The 19,912-nt window shown below is 43.0% G+C and overlaps 3 long non-coding RNA genes across 3 annotated transcripts; 2 read left to right on the plus strand and 1 right to left on the minus strand.

Moving 5' to 3' along the window:
- Positions 1–364: 364 nt before the first annotated feature.
- LOC149975214 (uncharacterized) lies at positions 365–2,317 on the plus strand. The gene is made up of 2 exons (XR_016488944.1): positions 365–744; positions 1,750–2,317. It is a non-coding gene; the product is annotated as an uncharacterized LOC149975214 (long non-coding RNA).
- LOC149975215 (uncharacterized) lies at positions 2,187–11,974 on the minus strand. The gene is made up of 2 exons (XR_016488945.1): positions 11,394–11,974; positions 2,187–4,118 (listed from the first exon to the last, which is right to left on the minus strand). It is a non-coding gene; the product is annotated as an uncharacterized LOC149975215 (long non-coding RNA).
- Positions 11,975–14,133: 2,159 nt separating this feature from the next.
- On the plus strand, positions 14,134–17,299 carry LOC149975216 (uncharacterized). The gene is made up of 2 exons (XR_016488946.1): positions 14,134–16,076; positions 16,202–17,299. It is a non-coding gene; the product is annotated as an uncharacterized LOC149975216 (long non-coding RNA).
- Positions 17,300–19,912: the final 2,613 nt, after the last annotated feature.

A 19,912-nucleotide genomic window follows, 5' to 3' on the forward strand; every position in this document is an offset into this window, starting at 1 on the left:
AAAGCTATTTCGTCAACAAAAATAATAGTTTTGGTAAAAAGGAACATTTGCTATCTAACTGGGAGTCTCCTGAGTGAAAACATCCGAAATTCTTAGATTGCTAATATATGCATATCATTATTACTATTGGATAGAAAACACTCTGAAGTTTCTAAAACTGTTTGAATTATGTCTGTGAGTATAACAGAACTCATAGGGCAGGCAATCTTCCAAACAGGAAGTGAAATTCTGAATGCGGGTCTAATTTTAAGTCATCGCCTCTTCACTTCCAAACAAGATATGGATCTGTTAGCACTTCCTACGCCTTCCACTAGATGCCATCATCCAGTAGAACGTGGAATGGAGCCTCTGGTGTGAACTTTGACCGAATGGGAGGGGAATGAGTCACTGTCCTGGCAGAATGCAATTTCCCTGTTGCGCATTTGTCTGTTGATATCACCATCGTTCCATTTGGCTGCAGATGAAAACGTATGCTCCGGTTGGAACGTTATTGGATATATATGAAAATAACATCCTGAAAATTGATTCTCTACTTAGTTTGACCAGTTTATTCGACCTGGAATATATATTTTTGAAGTTTTTGTCCGAGTTCGCCTGGACCAGCGTCAGCTTTTGGGCACGTGAGTTGAAAGTGGTAGCAAATGCAGCTAATTGGACACTAGTAATGGACATTATGGAACAAAACAACAATTTATTGTGGAACTAGGACTCCTTGCACTGCATTCTGATGAAAGATCATCAAAGGTAAGGGAATATTTATGATGTAATTTCGTATTTCTGTTGACTCCAACATGGCGGAGAAATATATTTACGTCTTAGCGCCGTTTTAGATTATTGCATGGTAGGCTTTTTTCGTAACGTTTAAAAAAAATCTGACACAGCGTTTGCATTAAGATAACAGATGAAAAATCTCTCGGGAGGTAGAAGGGTCAGCATTTGACCATCAGGTATTCCAAGACAGGTGAACAATAGATTGAGACTACCACTGCACTTGAGTCAGCACACCAGTTGTTGTTGATGAATAGAAATGGGGATATCTTGTCCAAAAGGCATGTTTCAGAAAACTGAGGATATTGCAGTTACAAGAGTCCCATTGATCGCAAATCCACGGTCGGAGGTCATCCATCTTATTATCAAGTGGCCAATAGAATTGAGGGAATTGGTGGCCTATTCTCTCTTTGCATTAGTCTCACTAGGACACCACTCTCCTGCCTCTTTCGACGACTTTTCCTCTTGGGTAGCCTGAAGGCTGAAACAATTTGGCATGGCCCCCGTGATCCTTTTACAGCTGCTCCATCAATGTTGACATTTAAGAGGTTCGTGTTGCTATACTGACCATGTAATGTTTTGAAGAAAATACCTGATCGTTCCAGTTTGATTATTCTAACCGTAACTTATCTCCTTGTATTCCTTTGTTACATTGATTTATCATGAAAATCACTTTACAGATGGTAACCCTTTGGAAAATGTGGAATGGCTCCCATATTATCTTTCTTATGTAGTCAAGGTTATTGCGTGTGCGTATGCGTGAGTGTAGCTGTTCAAAATGTGCTCTCCGTTCATGTGGATAATTATAACTTTATGGAGATTTTTTCCTCCCTTAGTGCAACCACATCTGCAGCAGAGGCAAATAGAAGGGGAAGGGCAGAGGCCAAGGGTTCTGCTCTCTCTCTCGCTATATTTCTCAACTCTTTCTCCCGCTCTTCCTCTTCGCCCTCTCTCTCTCCCCTCATCCTTCTCTCTCTCCAGCTGGGACCACCAACGTCAGGGGCCTTGGGTGGACCCAGAACCAGCGCTATCAGCAACAAGTATACTCAAACGGCTCGTAATGACTTCCACTTAGAGCCAGTCCATAAATACTCTCAGATGCTGTACTACACAGACACTCGACAGAGCGAGAGAGACAGAAAGACAGATGAGAAAGAGACCTGCACTTTGGGAGTTTCTTCTTTTTAGTGGCTTTCTGTTTATTTGTTTTGGTCAGATCCTTGGCTGACTTTATTTATATGATTTCATAAAGTCTTTTTAGTCTGCATAGGAGTTATCCTGACTTTGTATTCACCGTTTATGTCCACGTCTTTGTGTTTAAATGTGCTGGAAGTGGATGTTTCGGTGCTCTGGTCATTTTATACTGTATGCTAAGTTGTGTCTCCTTTGTGATTCTGAGCTCAGAATGGCCTCAACAGTAGTGGTGATATCATTCTTTATTGTGCAATAATGTTTTACATTATGGTAAATAGACTTCCTGTACACTGCATGGGTGGGGCCGATGTACTCAATCCAATTGAACCACATTAAAACATACATTTGTTAAGAGGTTAGGAGTTTGTGATTAATACCCCTCAATAGGGTAAAAGGAACATTATTATTGCTGTACAATACATTGGACTCCAAGGCCGCACATAGAATAGAGAACCATTTCTACAAACTGGCTGTTTTTTTCATCATCCCAAACACAACTGAAGGTATAATCATAATGGAACACAAGAAACTAAAAATCACTATCTTTGGTAAAGATGAAGACCTTGAAGGCAGACTCACTTTCCTTTAAAGGAAACCATGTTGGAAAGAAAATGGCCTTTATTAATGTGTACACTCCAAATTCATATATCCTACGTTTTTGGATTGTCTGAACAGCATATTTTTTAGAATGAACTGAATTTCATCTGATTATTGGGACAGACATGAATGCGGGACAAATGTAATAAGACCAACTACAATCCACACATAACCAAGACTCTCCAGCATATACTCTGATTATTAACCCTAAAGCAAAATAGTACACTTTCTACTCAAACAGGCATAAAACATTCTCACAAATTGATTTCAGACTATCGACACCTCTATTTTCTTAAATTAAGAAAATAGAAATTCGACATGAGCTTGTCTGACCACCATACTTACTAATGCCAACTTCAAATCTTACAATCTACTAAAAGAGCCACAAGATGGCATTTCAATGCTTTATTGCTACATTGTGATAAATTTTAACTAAATTAATTCATAATGATCAATAAAAATTCAGTCGATGATAGCTGGATTCTATGGGACGCCACCAAAATAATGCAACTGCATCGGAGTTGAATAAATTACAATTAAACAAGGTATCACAATTGGAAATGTTGTTAACTGCATTACATCATTCTCAACAAACACTCTTCAGACCAGGTAGCTATTACTCTTTCCAACGTCAAGCCAGAGAGCAGAATTTGCCATTTGTGGAGTTGAACTAAACCATTACTTCCATGGTAATCGTCCTAGTTGTTTGCTGGTCAATAAGCTACCAGTAATGATAGCTTATATAACAACTATTGAATCTGAAACAGGAATTACTATCACAACCCAAATCAATCAAAGATTCTCCCGCTTCTATAAAGAACTGTACACATCTGCTGTGGGATTATTTAAGATATTCTTTGAAGAGGTAGGGTTTCAGATGTTTTCTGAAGAACGGCAGGGACTATTCTGTCCTACCTTCAGGGGGAAGCTGGTTCCACCATTGAGGTGCCAGGACAGAGAAGACTGGGCTAAGCGGGAGCTGCCTAGTCCAGACGGGAGATGACAAGTGCCTGGATTAGGACCTGCACCACTTCCTGTGTGAGGTAGGGTCGTACTATACGGATGTTGTAGAGCATGAACATGTAGGAGCAAGTAACTGCTTTGATGTTTGCAGAGAACGACAGAGTGTTGTCCAGGTTCTTTGCACTCTGGGAGGGGGAAACTGTGAAGTTATTAACCATGATGGAGAGGTCTTGGAGTGAGCAGGCCTTCCCCGAGAGAAACTGCAGCTCCGTCTTGTTGGTGTGGTGGGCCGGCATTCAAGCTGACATATTTGGAGGTGGGGGGTTGGTTGAGTGTCATTGCAATGATAGGAGAGACCATGTGAGGATATGACAGAGCCGAGTGACTTGGTGTATGGAGAGAAGAGGGCCTAGAACCGAGCACTGGGGGACACTAGTAGTGAGAGTACGTGGTGCAGACAGATTCTCTCCACATCACCTGGTAGGAGCAGCCTGCAATGTAGGATGCAATCCAAGTGTGTGCAGAGCCTGGACCGCCCAGCCATGAGAGGGTGGAGAGGATCTGATGGTTTACGGTGTCAAAGGCAGAGGATAGATCTAGGAGGATGAGAACAGAGGAGAAAGTCAGCTTTGCCAGTGAGGAGAGCTGCCATAACACAGAGGAGAGCGGTCTCGATTGATTGGCCAGTCATGATGGTTAGGGTCAAGAAGATAGTTCTGAGAGAAGAGTTGATCAGAGACGGCACACTCAAGTGTTTTGCAAAGAAAAGAAAGGGATACCAGTCTGTAGTTTTTGACATCAGGAATTGAATGTTTGACGAGGGGAGTGACTATGGCCATTTTTAAGTCAGAGGGGATGCAGCCCGGGGTCAGGGATGAGTTGATGTGGGAACTGAGGAATGGGAGAAAGTCTCTAGAGATTGTCTGGAGAAGGGAGGAGGGGATGGGGACGAGCGGGCAGGTTGTCGGGCAGTCGGACCTCAGTTACAAGGCGTAGGGTAGTTCTGTGTGGGACCAGTGGACTCAATAGGCTGAATGAATGAGGAGCGGATGTTGTCAAACTTCTTTTCAAAGTGGTTGACAAAGTTGTCTGCAGAGAGGGAGGCGGTGGGGGATTAGGAGGGAGGAGAAGGTAGAAAATAGTTTCCTAGGGTTAGAGGCAGAAGCTTGAAATTAAGAGCCATAGAAAGTGACTTAGCAGTGGATACAGAGGAAGGTAGAGGAGGGTGAAAGCATGATAGGTCCTCCGGAAGTTTTGTTTTCCTCAATTTTTACTTAGCTGCCCACATCCCTGTTCTGTAAGCTCACAAGTCACTCAACCAAGAGCAGGAGAGCTGAGCCAGGTTGGAGGAAAGGGGACAGTGTGAGTCATTGGATGCGCAAAGGGAGGAGAGTAGGGTCGAGGAGATAAAATCAGGAGACAGGAGGGAGAAGGACCAGGAATTCCATATGGGGTTTGTGCGCAGAGTACACTAAATTAGGAGGGCTGCAGCCAAGGGGTGGGAGTGTCTGTAAAGCCTATAGGGAGAGGAGAGAACAGGTATAGAAAACATACACATTGTTGACAAAGCTACAAAAGAGCAAAATAACAATACTCAAGTGAGAGAGTGATGGTTTGAGAACATTCCAAGATTTGAAAGATACACACACATTACAAGGCAACTTCTTTTTCCTATATTACAACTTATATTTACAACTGGCCTATGGAGTCCCCTGGGAAACCCAACTACCGAACCATCCAATGATGGGATTTATAAAAAAATTATCTGGTGTCCCGAAAGGACTGATCTCTATAATATATGAACAACTTTAGGAAAGCTCATATTCTGAGCTAGCCATAAAAAAGTATGGTCCACAAATCTAATTAAATCTGAACAACTGGAACAGAAAATGGAAAAATATGACCTTGGCATCCCATAATCCGAACCATCAATTTATACATTTTAAGTTTGTTCACAGACTGTATTTAACACCAATAAAATATTTTACTATTAAATTATCCCTGACTCCCAACTGTTCACTGTGTCCTCTAAATCGGATAGGCACATATCTTTAAATGATGTGGGAGTGCCTTGCAAACTTCATCATGAAGTGCTTTGAGAGACTAGTCAAGGACCATATCACCTCCACCCTACCTGACACTCTAGACCCACTCCAATTTGCTTTCCGCCCAAATAGGTCCACAGACGATGCAATCTCAACCACACTGCACACTGCCCTAACCCATCTGGACAAGAGGAATACCTATGTTAGAATGCTGTTCATCGGCTACAGCTCAGCATTTAACACCATAGTACCCTCCAAACTCGTCATCAAGCTCGAGACCCTGGGACTCGACCCCGCCCTGTGCAACTGGGTACTGGACTTCCTGACGGGCCGCCCCCAGGTGGTGAGGGTAGGTAACAACATCTCCACCCCGCTAATCCTCAAGACTGGGGCCCCACAAGGGTGCGTTCTCAGCCTTCTCCTGTACTCCCTGTTCACCCACGACTGCGTGGCCATGCACGCCTGCAACTCAATCATCAAGTTTGCGGACGACACTACAGTGGTAGGCTTGATTACCAACAACGATGAGACGGCCTACAGGGAGGAGGTGAGGGCCCTCGGAGTGTGGTGTCAGGAAAATAACCTCACACTCAACGTCAACAAAACTAAGGAGATGATTGTGGACTTCAGGAAACAGCAGAGGGAACACCCCCCTATCCACATCGATGGGACAGTAGTGGAGAGGGTAGTAAGCTTCAAGTTCGTCGGCGTACACATCACAGACAAACAGAATTGGTCCACCCACACAGACAACGTTGTGAAGAAGGCACTGCAGTGCCTCTTCAACCTCAGGAGGCTGAAGAAATTCGGCTTGTCACCAAAAGCACTCACAAACTTCTCCAGATGCACAATCGAGAGCATCCTGTCGGGCTGTATCACCGCCTGGTATGGCAACTGCTCCGCCCACAACCGTAAGGCTCTCCAGAGGGTAGTGAGGTCTGCACAACGCATCACCTGGGGGGCAAACTACCTGCCCTCCAGGACATCTACACCACCCGATGTCACAGGAAGGCCATAAAGATCATCAAGGACAACAACCACCCGAGCCACTGCCTGTTCACCCCGCTATCATCCAGAAGGCGAGGTCAGTACAGGTGCATCAAAGCAGGGACCGAGAGACTGAAAAACAGCTTCTATCTCAAGGCCATCAGACTGTTAAACAGCCACCACTAACATTGAGTGGCTGTTGCCAACACACTGGCTCAAGTCCAGCCACTTTAATAATGGGAATTGATGGGAATTGATGTAAAATATATCACTAGCCATATTAAACAATGCTACTTAATATAATGTTTACATACCCTACATTACTCATCTCATATGTATATGTATATACTGTACTCTATATCATATACTGCATCTTTATGTAATACATGTATCACTAGCCACTTTAAACTATGCCACTTTGTTTACATACCCTAGATTACTCATCTCATATGTATATACTGTACTCGATACCATCTACTGCATCTTGCCTATGCCGTTCTGTATCATCACTCATTCTTATATCTTTATGTACATATTCTTTATCCCTTTACACTTGTATGTATAAGGTTGTAGTTTTGGAATTGTTAGGTTAGATTACTCGTTGGTTATTACTGCATTGTCGGAACTAGAAGCACAAGCATTTCGCTACACTCGCATTAACATCTGCTAACCATGTGTATGTGACAAAAACATTTGATTTGATTTGATTTTGATTTTAAATGCTTCTGGGGCAAAGTTACAAAATTATTTTTGAAGTGCATGAATTTAAATATTGCATCTGTTATGTTACTTAATGATGATAGCTCCTTGAATCTCTCGATCAATCAGAGACGATTACTGCAACTACCATTACACTACCATCACCATACTCGACCGTTGGTATATGGTTCTTACTGTGGAATGCAGTGTTTGGTTTTCACCAGACATAATGGGACCCATCTCGCCCAGGAAGTTGACTCAAGTTTGCCAGAAAGCACCTGGAAACACCTGGATGATCATCAATATTCTTTGAAGAATGTTCTACGGACAGATTAATCAAAAGTATAACTTTTTGGATGATATGGGTCCCATTTATACCTGTCAAAAACAAAAACTGCATTCCACAGTAAGAACCTCATACCAAAGGTCAAGCATGGTGGTGGTGGTAGTGTGATAGTTTGGGATGCTTTGCTGCCTCAGGACCTGGGTGACTTGCCTTAATAGAAGGAACCATGAATTCTGCTCTGTATCAGAGAATTCTACAGGAGAATGTCAGGTCATCCGTCCGTGAGCAGCAAGACAATGATCCCAAACACACAATCAAGTCTACATGGAAATGGCTAAAAAGCAACACATTTGAAGTTTTGGAATGACCTAGTCGAAGTCCAAACCTAATCCCAATTGAGATGTTGTGGCAGGACTTAAAACGAGCAGTTGCATGCTTGAAAACCCACAAATGTCGCTGAGTTAAAGCAGCTCTTCATGGAAGAGTGGGCCAAAATTCCTCCACAGCGACGTGAGAGAGACTGATCAACAACTACAGGAAGCATTTGGTTGCAGTCATTGCAGCTAAAGGTGGCAGAAATTACTTTTTCACACAGGGGCATTGGGTGTTGTATAATTTTGTATATGAAATAAATATGTAATTGTGTTATTTGTTCACTCAGGTTCCCTATCTAACACTAGGTTTTGAGCTGATAACATTCAGTATAAAACATATGCAAACAGAGAGACAATTTAAAAGGAGGCAAATACTTTTCCACAGCACTATAGTGAGCTCGAAGAGTATTGAGACAGTGACACATTTGTTGTTGTTTTGGCTCTGTACTCCAGCACTTTGGATTTGAAATGATACAATAACTATGAGGTTAAAGTTCACACTGTCAGATTTAATTTGAGGGTATCTTCATCCAATCTTTGTACATAGGGGATCAAAAGTAAATGAACAAATTCACTTCTTTGTGTATTAAAGTAGTCAAAATGGATGCATTTGCTTCATGTTTTGGTTGTGTTTCAGATTATTTTGTGCCAAATAGAAATTCAAGGTAAATAATGTATTGTGTCATTTTGGAGTCACTTTTATTGTAAATAAGAATAGAATATGTTTCTTAACACTTCTATATTTAACTGTAACTTTAACTTTAACTTGCAGCAAAAAATGACAAAACAATTAAAAACTTTTTTTGACTCAGTTTGCTCTAAATAAATCTCTTTAAGATTCTACCATTGGGGTTATTGTTGTTGGTCAGAACAGAACTGTTACTAGCTGTGCGTAGGCTATACATCCACTCACTCAGGGTAGTGTTCATATCATTGTGACAACTGCATGCCAGAGAAGCCCAATCGTCATCACACCACCTGGAGTTTATCTTCAGGGGAGATACATACAAACATTCACACATCAGTCCTTACAAACATACAAAACAGATCCTATTACGTCTGTGGTTAGAGATTAGATGGCCCAATCTCTCACCCGCCCTGACAGTGGAACTGTTTGAAATGACATTTTTGCCATCAGACCGTGAAGACTTTTGCGTGACAACAGACCATCTCTCCAAAAGCAACAGGAGGAGAGGAGATCAGATTGCGATTGAGGCTCTCAGGAACTCTCCTCTTCAATGAGTTTTGCCATGAAGGAGAGGTTCATATCAAGTTAGCAAGTGGTTTGATATTAGAGTGGCCACAGGCCAGGAGTGTAAATATAAACAACAGAATATTGAAATACACACATATACAGTATATAAACATGCAAGTACACACCCTTATATAAATACTCCAATATGAATACACACACGCACACACACTCCCACACAGAGATCCAGCACTGAATCAAACACAAGATCAAACACCTTCTTTCATCTCACTTGTGTGTTTATCATGTTTTCCTTCTGGGGAAAACTATGCATCTCGTTTGGATATCTTCCCCTCTTTCTCTCTAATCTAGTTTGGACATTGTCTCTGCTTCCATCTGTACACAGGTGAGTTATCTCATCCTATCACATCCCTTCATCCTGCCAAGCATGGGGATTCACAGCTCAGGGGCCGCTATCTGGACGGCGACTGAACTTTATCTGGCCATGGGGGCACCAGGGGCGGAGATTGCTCCCGACGCAAGATCAGACAAGTCCACGCCATGCCAACACTCAGGTGATGTTGCAAAACTCACTCTGGAGATTCAAGATAGCCAGACAGTGGGATAGTTGGGTTTTGTATCAAGCAAGTTTTTCCAAATTAAAGATTTGCTTCCATTAGAGCTGAACATTATTTGGGTTTAATATGATCCGTCTGAAGTTTGAGAGGAGTTGAAGAGTGTTGCTTGAAGTTGGCCCTATAGGACCTGGTTTAAGGTCAGATTAGCCTTTTTTCTCTCTGTAAATGAATCTTCATCTGTGTTACATGCACTGTAAATGGATCTTATATCTGTGTTACATGCACTGTAAATGGATCTTATATCTGTGTTACTTTATCAGAAAACTCTTGAGCCAATTACTGTGGGAGGAAACAACATGTCGGCATGCCACAGAACCTTTTTACCCAAAGTCATTTGGAGTTCCTCAGATAGTGAGTCCATTGTGTCTGTGAGTCACTTTGTGAGTCAACGCTGTTTGTGAGTCAGTTTATGACTCGAGTCATTGTATTTCCTGCTACACAGAGACTTCCTAATTTTTCTAGGTACCTGCTGTTTTGAACAAAATGGTTCCCTAATTTGAGGCTTCTTTGATGTTCCCAACTAAGAGGGTTGTACGAGTATTACTAAACAGAGGCCCTGACTAAAACTGCCTCGTTACCACAGCTTCACTACATTTCCCCATCTAAAGGTAGGTAGGTAGACAGACAGACAGACAGACAGACAGACAGACAGACAGACAGACAGACAGACAGACAGACAGACAGACAGACAGACAGACAGACGCACACACACACAGACACAAAAACACACACAATGTTCCCTGATCTTTTCCCATACACTAAGTATCACCTTACAAAAGGGACCCTCCAGGTCAAGCCATACAACCCAACCATAGGAACAGCACAATTGTACCCTCAAATGGCTCCCTGGCTACCAACCTTTCCCCTCTACAGTATCTCTGCAGTGTTGAGTGGAGGGAGTTGACTCCTTTCATGGCAGCCCTAGTGCCTGTGGACAGGAATAGCATGGATATCTGGAGAATTAGTTATTCTGATGAGAGTATGGTCCAGAGCCTGAGCCATTGAAATACAGTACGGTACAGTTTGGCCAAATGTCCACCAATTTGGCTTCAAAGGATCCATCTCAGTGAATCTCAAATGCAACATGGAAGGTCCTTGAACTGTAGTTTGTGCCAGTTTATCTAAGGTCAGCGGCCTAGAATATTTCAGTGTAGGCTAGTATAGTCATGTTCCATTATAGTGTAGCCTATATTTCCCAGACACACACACACACACATGCACGCACACACACACACACACACACACACACACACACACACACACACACACACACACACACACACACACACACACACACACACTTCAAAGGGAGCAGAAATTAGAGCCTATGTACTAACTGGGGCATGGCATCTGTGCGCTCTTGCTGGCCATCTTTCTTCTGAAATGAATACACCCTGACTCAAATACAGAACAGGCAGGCAAATACATTTACACAGAAACACATGGTTTTCTTTCAAGGCTCAACCCTATTGCTTACTCTCTTGGTTTGAGATTAAATTCTGTGTACTTCCACTGACACAAAAAATACTAATTCCTTGTTTTTACAAAATGGTCTGCACATATATGCACGCATACTCACACACATGCACACATGCACACAAACAAACACACACATTAATACTTTGTTAGGATTAAAGCCAAGTCACCCACATGTGCCGATAAGAAGATGTACCTCAGTCGTCCCCCCTCCACGTGGTGGAGACAAGATAACAGTCTGGGAGATTTCTGAAGAGGTGTACTGCAGCCTGCCTGTGTTTGTTTCACAGTCTCTCCCCACCATGCTTAGCCACTAACCATACTTATCTCTCTGGCTATTAAAGCCCGATAGCAAGGCGTTGGAGCGGTTTCGGTTCTTTGGGCCTCAGAAATGTAGATAAGAGGCAAATATGGGCATCATATTTCCAGGCATCGTAACAATATATTTCCCCCTGAAGGGAACGTCAAACAAAGCCATTCCTGACATTCCTGGGACATGAGCGTTATCTTCTGTTTTGACCATCGTCCTAGAGAAAGCTCATAAGAGACAGGGTTGAACCTGTGAGCATTTAGAGATGAGATCTTACTCTGTGTGCACTGTTTTCAAGCATGTTTTTAGTACATCCTCCAGTTGTGAATGGAAATGTGACATTATGTTGATTTTGTGCAACAATAATTAAGGTTAGTCCATGTACAAGTAAAAGAGTGCAGGTAAAATTGCAGAAGTGAATCTGGAAATAAGTTCTACCCTCTCCCCCACACCCTCTTCCTAACACACACACACACACACACACACACACACACACACACACACACACACACACACACACACACACACACACACACACACACACACACACACACACACACACACACACACACACACACACACACAGCTGGCAGAGGGAGGCCCAACCCACAGCCTGATCTTGTTAGTAGAGCGGCTGTGAGTGCAGCCACACCTCAGAAAGAATGAAAGAGAAGATGGGAAGAGCGAGTGCTCCGCCGTCGACCTCTTTCCTCTCTCACGTTATCCTGAGGCGTGGAGGCTCTGTGGAGGCTCTGTGGAGGCTCTGTGGAGGCTCTGTGGAGGCTCTGGGGCCGGTTAACTGGCCTGCAGCTTGGGGCCTGACGGCATGGCCATCCCCGGGCCCCATCTCCATCTGATCACTGTCATGACTTGCGCACACACACTTGCACGCAAACATGTGCAGTACACACACACCGAGTACACATCAAATTATATCCATACATACACACGATACAGATCATTTACACATCCACGCACGTACAGACACACGAGGGGCGGGGGTTGACTAGCACCAAACCAGCTAGGAAGATTAAAGGAAGTGTTTTGCTCATAAGAGGGCAGATGTAAAGCACATCCAAAATATACTTGGCCACATATAGGTACCAAACATAACACCTTGAATGAAGGCTAGAAAGCTACTATCAACATAGAGGTGGACAAATGAATACCTTTCATGTAGCCTACACTCTGCCACAAGTCCAGAACTATGAGCAGAGCGAATGAAGTGGATTGGAGCAGCACATAGTCTGGGGTCTGGGAGGGAGGCAGCGTGGTGGGGAGGAAGGACTGAGCTCACAGCTGGGAGAGTGGTGTGTGTGAACGTTGCCAAAGCCCCAGCACATGACTCCCCTTCACTTGTCAAAATCACCATGTGTGCAATAATGTGATTACAGCCTGGTTACATATTATGATTTAAAACAACTTGAGAGTGTGTGTGTGTGTTTTTGGTTTTACTATCTTTGTGAGGACCAGATATCCTCACAATGACAGTAAAACAGGTACAATTCGGAGAAGTGGGGACATTTTGCCTGTCACCAAAAGGAAAAAGGCTATTTTTGGCTTAGGGGTTAGGTTTACCTCCCCCAACACCATTAGGGTTAGGGTAAGTTTTGAAGTTAGGGGTTCGATTCAAAGTTAGAGTCAGAGGTTTGGGTTTATTAAGGTTAGGTTTAGGGTTAGGGTTAAAGGGTTATGGAAAATAGGATTTTGAATGGGAATCAATTGTTTGGTCCTCACAAGGATAGTAGAACAAACGTGTCTGCGTGTGTACGTGTACGTGAATGTGTATGTGTATGTCTGTGTACACTACCGTTCAAAAGTTTGGGGTCACTTAGAAATGTCCTTGTTTTTGAAAGAAAAGCTATTTTCTTGTCCATTAAAATAACATCAAATTGATTAGAAATACCGTGTAGACATTATAATGTTGTAAATAACTATTGTAGCTGGAAACTGATGATTTTTATGTAATATCTACAGAGGCCTATTATCAGCAACCATCACTCCTGTGTTCCAATGGCAAGTTGTGTTGGCTAATCAAGTTTATAATTTTAAAAGGCTAATTGATTATTAGAAAACCCTTTTGCAATTATGTTAGGACAGCTGAAAACTGTTGGTCTGATTAAAGAAGCAATAAAATGGGCCTTCTTTCGACTAGTTGAGTATCTGGAGCATCAGCATTTGTGGGTTCGATTACAGGCTCAAAATGGACAGAATCAAAGAACTTTCTTCTGAAACTCATCAGTCTATACTTGTTCTGAGAAATGAGGGCTATTCCTTCCAGTTTCTGACCATTTTGAGTCTGTAATCAAACCCACAAATGCTGATGCTCCAGATACTCAACTAGTCGAAAGAAGGCCAGTTTTATTGCTTCTTTAATCAGACCAACAGGTTTCAGCTGTGCTAACATAATTGCAAAGGAGTATTCTAATGATCAATTAGCCTTTTAAAATTATAAACTTGGATTAGCTAACACAACGTGCCATTGGAACACAGGTGTGATGGTTGCTGGTAATGGATAAATAATTTGATGTTATTTTGATGGACAAAAAAATGTGCTTTTATTTAAAAAACAAGGACATTTCTAAGTGACCCCAAACTTTTGAATGGTAGTGTATGTATGTGTGTGTGTGTGTGTGTGTGTGTGTGTGTGTATGTGAGAGGGGCAGGAAAGGGGCAGGAAGGGTTGGTGAACAGGGTGGTATTGGGGAGATGTGGATTTCTGCCCCAGCTTTCCCCCTACTCTCTATCTCCCCCTGTAGTGTATGGGGGGGAAGCTGGGTGGGGGTTTCGGTGCGACCGTCTGGGTCTTGTCATGGATATACAGGTTGGGGGAACGCTTGATGTCATTCTCTCCCTCTATGTAGCCCTGCACCACCCCAGCCTCAGCCCCCAATTCAACAATACAAAATCACTACACTGCACACAAGGCGTTGTCATCGCAGGTGCAGCCGAGATTCGCCAGAATAAATGAACGCTTCCAGCTCAAGATGTTTTTTCTTCTTCTTCTCTTTCCTTTTTTCTTCCCTCCCTATTCCTCTGAGTTGTTTCCAGGCAGGCAAGCAGGGCTTCAGTGTAGAAGGGGAACAGCAGGTCCAGATCAGCCCCACACATCACAGTGAAGCCCAGTCTTCTGGCTTCTTAAAACAGGTTTTTGTCATCACAAACCACCTCGACCACAGGGCAATTTTAATACCTAGCTTCTGATGCCTGCCTCTCTAACTGCCTGCCTGCCTCTCTGCTTGCCTCTCTGCCTGCCTCTCTATCTTGCTGCCTCTTTTCCTGATTCCTTGCCTTGCCTGCCTGTCTCCTTGGCTGTCTGCCTGCCTCTGTGCCTGCCTGCATTTCTGCCTCTTTGCCCGCCTGCCTGTCCCTTGGCTCACTCCTATAAACTGTGTAGGGTAGCCAAAAGAACAGAACAGAGGAGGGTGTGAGATTGTCAATTTACCAAAAGTCTCTCCATGTATGTCCATGATTACACAGGAAGGCCTCTGAGCCCCCATCCTGCGTGGCATGGTTCTCTCCCCGGTCAGGTGGTATTTTTGCTACAGTGCAAGGTGGAGGTGGAGGAAGAAGGAGGTGGTGGTGTTGGAAGAGTGTACTGTAGCTGTAGCTGGTTTTCTCAGCTTGTTATAGGCTGGATCCCTTCCACACAATGCCAGCCAGGCATGAAGACCGCCACTAACGATTCACTCCTGGGCATCTGGAAGTGAGAGAGCGGTGGCCTAGCCCGGAATGCCACCCATCTCGGGGCCTGGCTAAGAAAAACAAACACCAGTGGTCACAGAGAGGGGATTTCCGGTTAGAGTCATCTAATACCTCCCAGGAATCCCAGATTTCCCTGAATCCAGAGTGGAAGAGCCCAGGCCATCATAAGCCGCTCAGGAGCGCTGTAATACCACTATAAGTTCTACCTTTCTGCATTACAGTCTGTCAGCTTAGCACCGTGCCTCCGTCTACCCCACACTGCCTATTTGGTTACCTCACATGAAGGAAATAAGAGTAGATTTCAATAAACAGGACTGGAAAGATCAAGTCAATTGCCATAAATAACTAAATTGGTCAATTCTCCATTTGCAAAAGAGTTCTACCTGGAACCAAAAAGGGTTCTCCTATGGGGACAGCTGAAGAACCGTTTTGGAACACTTTTTTTGCCGTTATTAGGCAGACACATAAAAATAACCTACGGAACTTCCTATTGGCTGTTTAGAAAGTCCAGATTCCTTTGGTGGTGTTTGATGCGCTCCGGTCCAATTGCTTTTATGAGCTCTTTAGGTTTCTGTGATGAGATATCTGTGTGCATTTGCAGACAGACCCATTGGTTTGTTCAGAGCACAGTGTCCATAGCATGTCTCGTGTGCTAGATGTGGCCCTGGCTGTTTACGATCTCCTGGTCCTCCTGTTTTCCAGCAGAACACTATAATATAGTGTAACAAGAGTCAACATCCCACAGCTGGTTGGACTGGAGGATGATACTGTGCTGGTGGAAAGCTATGGTTGGAAACAACACCTGTCTCTGTACCACAGATCAAGCAGTACCAGCACTTCAGGTGAAAAACATTTTCATTGCATTGTATGAGGTTATTCTTCTTATATAAACTGGGGAGGTGAATTGATGTTGTGCGAGGTTGTAATGTCTTCTGATTTTTTGTTGTTGTTATTCCATGTTTTACAGCTTCGGTGCTCAGGAGCCTGGTGTTGTTGTCGCCATGGAGTGTTCGGACTCAGTCGGAACCAGGTTTCAGCTGCTGCGCAACACTGACATCCTTCCTCCCATAGATGGTCTGCCTATACAATCCCCACCTGGACTTTACACAGACAAACGTATCTTTTTGACAAGATCAGGAAGTTTTGAGATGAAGAGGCTGTGGATGTCACATGCCCTGCGCCAAAGTCAAGGGCAGGACAGAAACAGGCTCTACGAATGTAGATTCCCTTGTTCATGCGTGGTTCGGATGGACCAGTCATCAGCACTATCTGCAGTTCCTCTATTCAAATGACTCTCTCCTAACACACACGCGCCATACGTTGCTGCTACAAAAAACAAAAAGTTATCCTGCTGCTCAGCCACTTTACCCCTGATTGTATGCATATAACTACCTTGTCTATCACTGATATTGATATTGTTCTTGTACATACTGTATATTTTATTTATATTGATGCTATTTCTGATATTGCTACTATACAATTAACCATTTGGCTGTACCGTTTGCACCTTCTGTAGAGACCCATCCACTTAGCAAGACATAGCAGAATATTGATATGTAAAATGAATATTGATATGTGTGGTCGTAACATGATTTTGTGACATACCACAACAATATCATGTGACCGTATCAAGAGTCCACCACATAAATATATGGCGCATAAATCTGTTTACGTACTGTTTATGTACTGTATGTACATGTGCACCTCACTCAGGTTTCAACTCAGGTTGCATGGCCTTAACTTATGTATGGAATACACTGTGATAAGTGTGTGTGTAACAGTATATAAAATATGCTCATGTACTGTTGTGAAGGCATTTGGGCAGTGGTGTAATGTACTTCAGTAAAATACTACTTTTGTATTTGGGGGTATCTATATTTTTGGCAACTTTTGGCAAAAAATGTACTTCTTACTCCAAACATTTTCCATGACACCCGTAGTACACACTTATCAAGAGAACATCCCTGGTCATCCCTTCTGCCTCACTAAACACAAATGCTTTTTTTGTAGTTATGTCTGAGTGTTGGAGTGTGCACCTGCCTATCCGTCAATAAAAAATAAAAGCATTTAGGCCATCTGGTTTAATATAAGGAATTTTAAATGATTTATACGTTTACTTTTGATACTTAAGTACATTGTATCAATTCCATTTACTTTTGATACTTAAGTATTTTTAAAACCAAATACTTTTAGACTTTTAGTACTCAAGTAGTATTTTACTGGGTGACTATTACTTCAGTCATTTTCTATTAAGGTATCTTTACTTTTACTCAAGTATGACAATTGAGTACTTTTTCCACCACTGGATGTGGCTGGGGGTTATAGCATTTTTTTCACATGACCCATCAATTTAGACAAGTGTGTCTGGGTAAGCGTCATCTAACAGTTATAAAATATTTTGATCTGGACACTTTTTCCTTATTGTAGGCTCTACCACTTTCACTCTTAATCTTTACTACACTGCTCACTGTTTAGCACCTGACCTCACATATGAATCCTTAAAGAGATGGGTGGGGCTGGCTTAAGAGGGTGTGACCAATGCTGAATGGGTGTAGACAAATGAGAGTTCTCCAGTTGGTACAAGACATTCAAAGGCCCTTTTCTCAAAAGTAAGTTAACAAGTTGGCAACTTTAAAAGCAGATTTTTCCTCCCCATTGTTCCTCAGAAATGCAGTGTACGACATAACACGTTGTAGCTCTGAGTCTCTACTTTTTACCAACGTAAGAAATCACGTTTTAAATTTTGCTACAACAGACCGAATCCAGGTGGTGAGTCACATACGTCCTGTGAGCACGCCAACCTCTCTGTAGGGTGTCTGCCCATGTAACGGGTGTTGTCGTCTGATGAGGAGGAATCGGACCAAAGCGCAGCGTGGTAAGTGTTCATGACTTTTATTTAACTGAACACTGAAACAAAAATAACAACGTGAATAATGAAACCGAAACAGTCCTGTCAGGTGCAGAAAACACTAAACAGAAGACAACTACCCACAAAACATAGGAGGGAAAAAGCTACCTAAGTATGGTTCCCAATCAGAGACAACGATAGTCAGCTGTTCCTGACTGAGGCCAAAACAAAGAAACACAAAACATAGAAAAAAGAACATAGAATGCCCACCCAAATCACACCCTGACCAAACCAAATAGAGACATAAACAGGCTCTCTAAGGTCAGGGCGTGACAGCCCAGAGTGGATGAAAACACACTTTGGTGATTCAATTTCACTTCCTTACTTTATCAAATACATTTTACCAAGATAAATATAATTCTTCATGTTCTGAATCATTCAGTGGTGTCTTCTTTAACATATCATTAACATTATTTTCAAAAAGTCGAATTTCTTAACCTAATACCCCCCGGTAATAAGCACTGAGTTCTGTTGACAGAGCGATGCAGCTTACTCACAGTCACTTTTGAGGATTTTGCATGTTGTGGTACGTGTCTTCAAAGTTGTTTCCGCAAGTCACAAAAAGTCAAATTAGGATGACACGAGCTGAATTAAATGAAAAATGCTTTGAAGATAATAATCTTGCTATATGCTCAGCGCTCTGTTGACATTTCATAGATACACTTGTTTTGTGAGAAATCTTCGAAAAAGACCAGGAATTTCTAAAACATGAAAATACTACATCATGTCTCAAAATTGATATCAAAAGATGATGAGTTCAACAGGAAAGAGAGCCTGTCAGGTAGCCTTAATTCTCGTACAGCATCCAGCCTAGCTTATGCGATGCTATAGACATTTTCCTGATTTTTGACCACTTTTTTCTCTGGTTAGTCACTCTAGTTTTGTCCTTTTATAAGGATAAAAACTCCAATAACTTTTGAATGGATTATGATAGAGACATGAGGTTTGAACCATTGGTTTTCTTTGAAGATTATCTACACGATTACACAATTGTACCCATTGGTCAAAAGATGCGTTTTTGATTGGACACCCTACTCTCTGGTGTCTCCAAGGCTAGACTTTTATGTGCTCTGGGGTTCCTGTGATGAGGCAGCTGTGCGAGTGTGTGTGTTAGAGTGTTCGCATTTGCACGTGTGTGTGTGTGCAGACAGATGCCAGGGTGCCGCTGGAGCCCATGTGACCTCTAGCCCTGGTGCTGCAGCGTGGTGTGAATGAGCAAGGTCACCGCTTACCATGGCCTGATGAGAGTTGAGGCATCTGTCTCACTCATGATGAATAGAAAGCACCTGCACTGCTCACGAGAACCAGGGGGAGAGAGAAAGCAAGAGGGAGAGAGAGACGGATGAGGGAGGGCAAGAGAGAACGTCCAGTTTCAATCAGCAACAAGAGACCTCACCTGCTAAGGAATGGAGCAATAAAACATACATCTAACAACCACACCACTAGCCCGACTCTACCGGCTCCCACCCATCTGCTGTCCTGCTAGCCTGAGAGGTCCAATCCTTCCTTCCATTACCCCCCCCCCCCCCCCCTGCCATTTGAGATGTTTGTCTTGCTAATGTGGGGGACCTCTGGGAGAATCATGCTTAATGCAAGGAGACCGCTCGCTCTGCCGCTTGGGGGTCTTAATAATGGCTAACCGCTCGACGGGCCGAGGCTGAGGCCGAGCTGGGGGTCCGAGGGGAGAGGATGGGAGGGGAGGGGGAATTGGTGAACGGGGCCAAAAGAGAGAGAGGCTGGGGGATTGTTTTACAAACAGAATTCCTTTAA

This window comes from Oncorhynchus mykiss, chromosome 19 (assembly GCF_057628025.1).
Source record: "Oncorhynchus mykiss isolate SJ-2025 chromosome 19, ASM5762802v1, whole genome shotgun sequence".
NCBI lineage: Eukaryota > Metazoa > Chordata > Actinopteri > Salmoniformes > Salmonidae > Oncorhynchus > Oncorhynchus mykiss.